Source organism: Anoplopoma fimbria, chromosome 23 (genome assembly GCF_027596085.1).
Source record: "Anoplopoma fimbria isolate UVic2021 breed Golden Eagle Sablefish chromosome 23, Afim_UVic_2022, whole genome shotgun sequence".
NCBI lineage: Eukaryota > Metazoa > Chordata > Actinopteri > Perciformes > Anoplopomatidae > Anoplopoma > Anoplopoma fimbria.
This window is the reverse complement of record NC_072471.1, coordinates 16,207,127-16,213,126: the sequence shown is the minus strand read 5'-3', so window position 1 is coordinate 16,213,126 and position 6,000 is coordinate 16,207,127. Positions and strand designations below refer to the sequence as shown.

Genomic DNA, 6,000 nt, shown 5'->3' with positions numbered 1-6,000 from the left:
AATAATTTAAATCAAATTGATAATGATTTTTTGACTTTATAATAACAGCAGCAATTATTACATGTTTTTAAATAAATTTAAATTACAAATCAAATATATGACATCAAATGATTCATATAATAAGACTACTTATAATAACAGCAGCAATTATTACAGTAGAATCATCTTAAACAAACCTTCTCCTTTTGTTTTGATCTAAAAACGTAAATCTAAACACTCCCCTTTATGTGTGCATTATTACATCTCAATATATACTGTGTTTTAGATGAAGCAGTGGGGACAATTAACCCGGATAAACCATTACAATCTTCATTTAAAGTTAATGAGATGTGTTGCCCAATGAGCACCACCCTAAGGAGAGGACCAGGACTCCCCCTCCCTCCCCCAGCTCTCCCCCCGGCGGTGTTTGGCGGTGTAACACGACGCTTCATCGTTGCCATCATCACACAGCAGATGGAAATTTCCACTCAGTCTCTTCGCTCGTTAAATGGGAAGGGTCTCCAACTCTTGTCTCCACTAGTTCGCCTCCTCCTCCGCAGCTGTCCGCCTCGCTTCGCCGTTAGGTAAGCCCCTCCCCAGCATTTACACTGCTAATCCTTTTTACTTTTCATTTATTTACATCCCAACCCCTGAGATCTGCTGCTTCATTGTGACCCGCATGCTCTTGATTCTGATGGTTTGTCTGATTTGGATGAGAGAACTAGAAAATGTAAGATTTTTCTTTTTTTTAAAAGTCATTTTGTCATGTTATGCTTATTATTTATATGTGGTACATTGACTGATCTAAGATAAAGTAGTGCTGTGAGGAGGCTTCCTGCAGGGTGTTGCCTGAAGTCATTATTAAACACGCGTCTTTATTTACAGTCTGTGGTGTCTGGCTTTACACTGACCATTTACTGACCATTTAGTGTCCGGTTTCACTCAAAAACCCGTTTACCACCCGGGTCACCAGTTGCATCGTGCATGTGTTTGGTGAAACTATGTTGGTCTGCGTGTTGTGTCGTGCACGTTTCGGTGTCCGCCTTTTTTTTCTGACAGAAAACACAAAGGAGGACTGTTGTCTTTGCCAGTTTTGCATAATTTTTCTTCCTCTGCTTTGTGCTGCTCTGCTCTCGGCCTGTTTGCAACTCACAAGTCACAGATATGAAGTTTGTTTCCCCCATAAGAAGGGATCAACACTACCATAACGGTGGCTTATGATATGGCATTATGTAACAGCAGACAGCAGCATGTGTCTCACTGAAGGCTAATACATGTGTTATGACCTCAAACTGCTGCAGTGCTCTGTTGGAAATATATACTTTTAACTTATTTCCATCTCCAAAAACTTGTGAGCAAAGCTGATGCGCTCCCATGAGCTGTTTGTCTTTCTTTTAATGTCATCACTTATCCCATGAGTTGTTGTGCAATTTCTTCAGCTACTTGGTAATTACTCATGGAAAATAATTGGATTTGAAGACAGAGCGGCGTCATTTAGGTCTTAATGAGGACTTTTTTTTCCTTCTCATGTGCTCACTTGTTGTCACTTTCTCTGCTGTGGTACTTTAATTTCATCCTCCTATTAATTTGGAAAGCAACTCGCCATAATGCCAGCCATATGCAGCAGAGCTACTGCTTGTGGCTGCAAACAAAGACTAGACTGAGCCAGCAGGATGTGTCTGTGAAGGCATGTTTTTCAGTGGTGAGTTCAGATTCTATCATTGCCCCTCTGACTGCTAAAAATACCCGGTTGCCACACAGTCCCAGTCCACTCTCGAACCCGCTCTGTTCTTGGTTGCACCTTACTTACAAAACAGGAAGAACTGATCTGGTAATGTTTTCTTTTAATGAAGCTCCACCCACGTCCTTGTCAGATAGCTTTTTAAGTATCTCAAGTTGTAATAATGCCTCAGTGGGTGTGTTTTATTGTAACTTCAAAGCTCTGTAGTAAAGCCTGCATGCCTGCAAACAAAAAAAAAGTTTTCCTTAAAGAAAGGTACTGTTAGGAATGAAAAAACTGAAAACAAGAAACATCTTAAATGTCAGTTACAGAGGAAATTATATAGTGACATTGCTCGACTGCAACCACCCAAAATGGAGCACAGAGTAAATAAGATATAATTAAGTTGATTATAGTTAAAAATGGTATTCTGTAACATTGCTTTATTAATCCCTTTAGTTTAAAGGGTCAATCTGGCCATTTATTATTGTACTTCCACATAGGTGAAGGCCATGCAAGAGACAAATTGGGGAAAAAAAGAATGGTCAAAATTGAAGAAGCAAACCTGAGATATGCTGGTTTTAAGACCTGAGTATGGACCCTACATTTCCCAAAATTCACCTCTATAGTATCTTTCACTAGAGCCTCCTTGACTGGTAAACAACTACATCTTTCAAACTCTGCAGCCCAAGTTTGTAATGCTGACTTTTTGATAAAAAAATTGGCTCAGAAAGCCTCAAGATGACATGATATCAATAGGGATTCTTTCTGAACTCAAACAAAGCTGCCACTTTTAGTCAGTGACTGTAAGGAGCTGCAGGTGAGGGGAAATGCCAGCACAGGTTTGAACACCTGGCAGCAGTGCAGGGCTTGGGTTGGGATTCTTGCTCTTCATTAGCTGTTTTTAGGAGACCTGAATGACACATGTAAGTCAGGCCCTACTGATCGGCCGGGGGTTGAAGCGCTGCTGGTGCTGGCTGGTGTAACTTAGAGCACAGATGAACAAATAAGCCGCGGAGCCAGATGCCAAGTCAGTTTTCAAAGGAGTGGATATCACTCACACAAAAAAACAGCGAGGCAGTGCTACAGAGAGGAGAAACTTTTAGCAGTTTTCCAAAATGCTAATATAAACTCATTAAATTGAAACCTGGGAAGTTGGTACACGGTGTAGAGCGTAAGATGTTGCCTATTTTTTTTTTCACCTGCACGATTGCGTAACTCAATGGGGTGGAATGTGCATTGAGCACACTTGTAACGTTCACAAAGCAACGGCATGCATCTTTTTTTTAAATATGAAACATTGATCCTTGATCCTTGAAAGTCCCTTATTTTCTCAACCTCCACATGGTGGTCGGGGGTCAGAGGTCAGCTACAGGGATTCAGTGTCTTGCTGAAGATCCTGTTAACGAAGGGGCATTCTCAGACACAGCTGTTTGAGTTTACAACTATCATATTGTGTGTCTAGTGAAAGTAAAAACCTGTTGCAACAGCCAACATTCAAATTGCCCACATTTATACTTTTCATCTACATTTTAACCAAAGAGAATATTAAAAAGCCTACAGCCCAAACCCGCTGGAGGCAAGGCTTATCTTTGCTTTGAACATGAATGTCTGTTCTCTGCCAAGAATCTGAAGCAGGATTCAACATGAATCGGCATTAATGAGTAGAATTGCAATCGATAAAATCGTACCCAATCCTGGGGAGGGATCAGGAAGGGGAAGGTTTGGTCATTACTTTCTTTCAACGTGGTGGCGTGTCAGCACCACCAGGCCTCTGAATAATCAGAGCATGGTCCAGCAGGTTCATGGTCACTAATGCAACAGAACATTTTTTCACTCAGTGAAGAGTCCCACACTGTCCTTTAAACGGACAAACAGAGGAGGATGAGATCTGTCAGGGACCAGTGCATTCCTTTTATGCATTTTGGATGATTAACTTGAGCCTTCGCTGAGCGACCGGCCCCTGCTACCACTTCGTCAAGCTGTCAGAGCTACCATGGAGCCCAAACTGTCACTAACTGCACACCCTGAAGCAATATTATCTAATATTTGGGAAACTGAAAAAGTGATCTGAAAAAGAAGCAGACAGAAGGATCTACAATATGCGTTTGAAGTATACATCCAGGATGGCAAACTGATTTAGATGCCATTCAGCTTCTGCTGCACTTCATTTGACCTGCTAGTAGAGATTGTAGAAAGGGTCCTGGCAGTTGAATTGATGAGGCGAGTTCTGAATTTTGTGACCCACAAAATGTTAATATCTGTCATTTTATTCTAAATGCAGACCATTAGCATAATTTTGTATGTCGGATATAGAAACCTCAAGTAGGGTGGGGACAGGTCACAACGTCAGTCTTTAAATAAGCAGTCCGTTAGTTCTGTGTATTACCCCATCTGAACCTCCCTTATAAACGTATAAATGTACAATGTTCTCTGACTTGGGTGTCTCGCTGAATGAGAAAATCTGTCCCACTGTCGGTGGCCAGTGACGTCTCGGTGCAGGTGACTCAGATGTTTAGACAAAAGCAGCGGCTGTGTGCTCTCAAATTACACTGAGAGTGGTGTTTTGCTGGTGGACACATGCTGGAAAAAAAGAGCAGAGACCGAACTTTCCTTTAGTCAAACAGAAACTGGGGTCATCTAAATAGGTGCTTTTAAAATAACGGACAAAATGATCGTAGGGGCATTTCAGTATCCACCTCCGTAATGGCTGCACACCCCACCAATTTTTTTTATGAATTAACAATAGGGCCTACTGCAATTTTGAAATCGCAGGAAGCACAATCATTTTTAATAAATTGTTCAGACCCACTCCCACTGAAATGGAGATCAAAACCTTGAGGTTAAAAAGAATTACATATTGTCACAAAGCAGGATGCCGGCGTCGTCGTGAGCAGGCAAATCAATAATGACTTGATAAGATGGACAGAGCATGGTTCCGCAAGAACGGGTTGACAAACAAGGTCATTGACACCAGGCCCATGCACAAAAGGCCAATATAGTGTGTACTAAGGGCCTGCTGTTTACTGAAAGCAGGAGTTTTTGTCGATATGTTTGTCTTTGGCTCAGACCGCAGTGGGATTTGTTTCACAAAGTTCTGCATAGAAACCCATGTTTCAGTCCAACGCTAATGTTCTTCGCTTCTGGGTTTTTTCGGATGCTTTCCAAGAATTTCTCAAAAGACTTTTGAGTACTTTATTGGATTTCAGTGAAACAGCCTGCACTGCAGCTTCTGTGAATTTATGGACCTTTGTGATAGATACGCCAAATATGACAGTCGTTAATGATTTGAACAGTTAGATGTCCAGCCTCGTTCAAGGCCAGATAAAATACCCAGGTCCTTAGAAAGACCTGCATCCCCCACACCTCTTGAAATACTGCGTTTGTGCGAGCTTTCTGTGAAGATGTGGTCAGACCACAGAAGTCTGGTCCTACCAGCTCAGCGATTCCTTTTGGGATCAGTCTTATTAATTCTGCTCATGTATTGTACATCCATAAATTGTAGCTGTCAAAGCTCACCCGAAAGGCATGTGCTACACCGCTTGTGAAGAGGATAAACACTTGACATCAGCTCAGCTTTTGGGACATTTGCGCACACAATACAGCTTGTGGTTTTTTAGCCGTGCTAGCAGCGTGGTTCTTTGGTCCAGACTAAAATATCTCAGCAAATGTTGGATGTATTGAAATTTTGAATTTGGCGTACCTTTTGTGCCAATTTCAGTGGGCTTAGGAGTCAAGTGTTCAACTAAAGAATCAGCTGAATATAAGCCAGTGGCTAGAACACAGAGTTTTCTGACTGTTGGCATCTCCTGAAAATATCAGATGGCTGCTGTTGTATAAGATTTGATAAATTCCTGTATTGTAGGATTTATAGGTTGAAAAAAAAGAACACTTGATTCTTCGAACCAGATGTTAATAGTGTGGCATGTGTGAAAAGGCTACAGAAAGGATGAGGGAGTTTTTCAAAGAGAGCAACAGATGACAAATTCCTCCCATGTGGAAGCACTGACTGGATCTTGTAGTTCAACACAGATGTGTGTGGTTCTCAGTTCTGTGATGTGGTGGTGTTTCTGCAGCTCCACCATCTGTCCCCCCAGGATTCAAGTGTTAATAATATAACAGAGCACAGCAGCTGTAAATCTGTCCTGCTGTACATGACTGCTCCAGCAGTAGCTATGGATGGTTGGGTAGGGTTGAACCAGTTTTGCCGCTTTCCTGAAACTGATTTCCAAATCTTGATGAGCCATACCGGTCAATACAAATTGTTTTGTTCTTGTTTTGTTAAAGTAGCCATTAAACAA

The 6,000-nt window shown here is 41.6% G+C and overlaps 1 protein-coding gene across 2 annotated transcripts in view; it reads left to right on the top strand.

The window, feature by feature from the left end:
• Positions 1-461: 461 nt before the first annotated feature.
• The window catches only part of slc38a4 (solute carrier family 38 member 4), a 33,116-nt gene continuing 27,577 nt past the window's right edge, over positions 462-6,000 (top strand). Inside the window, exon 1 of one of the 2 annotated variants that reach the window (XM_054624377.1) lies at positions 462-563. The gene's annotated coding sequence lies outside the window, so the exon portion shown is untranslated. Of the gene's footprint in view, positions 564-627; positions 710-6,000 lie in introns of those variants that run through there. The other variant, XM_054624378.1, reaches the window with a different exon arrangement.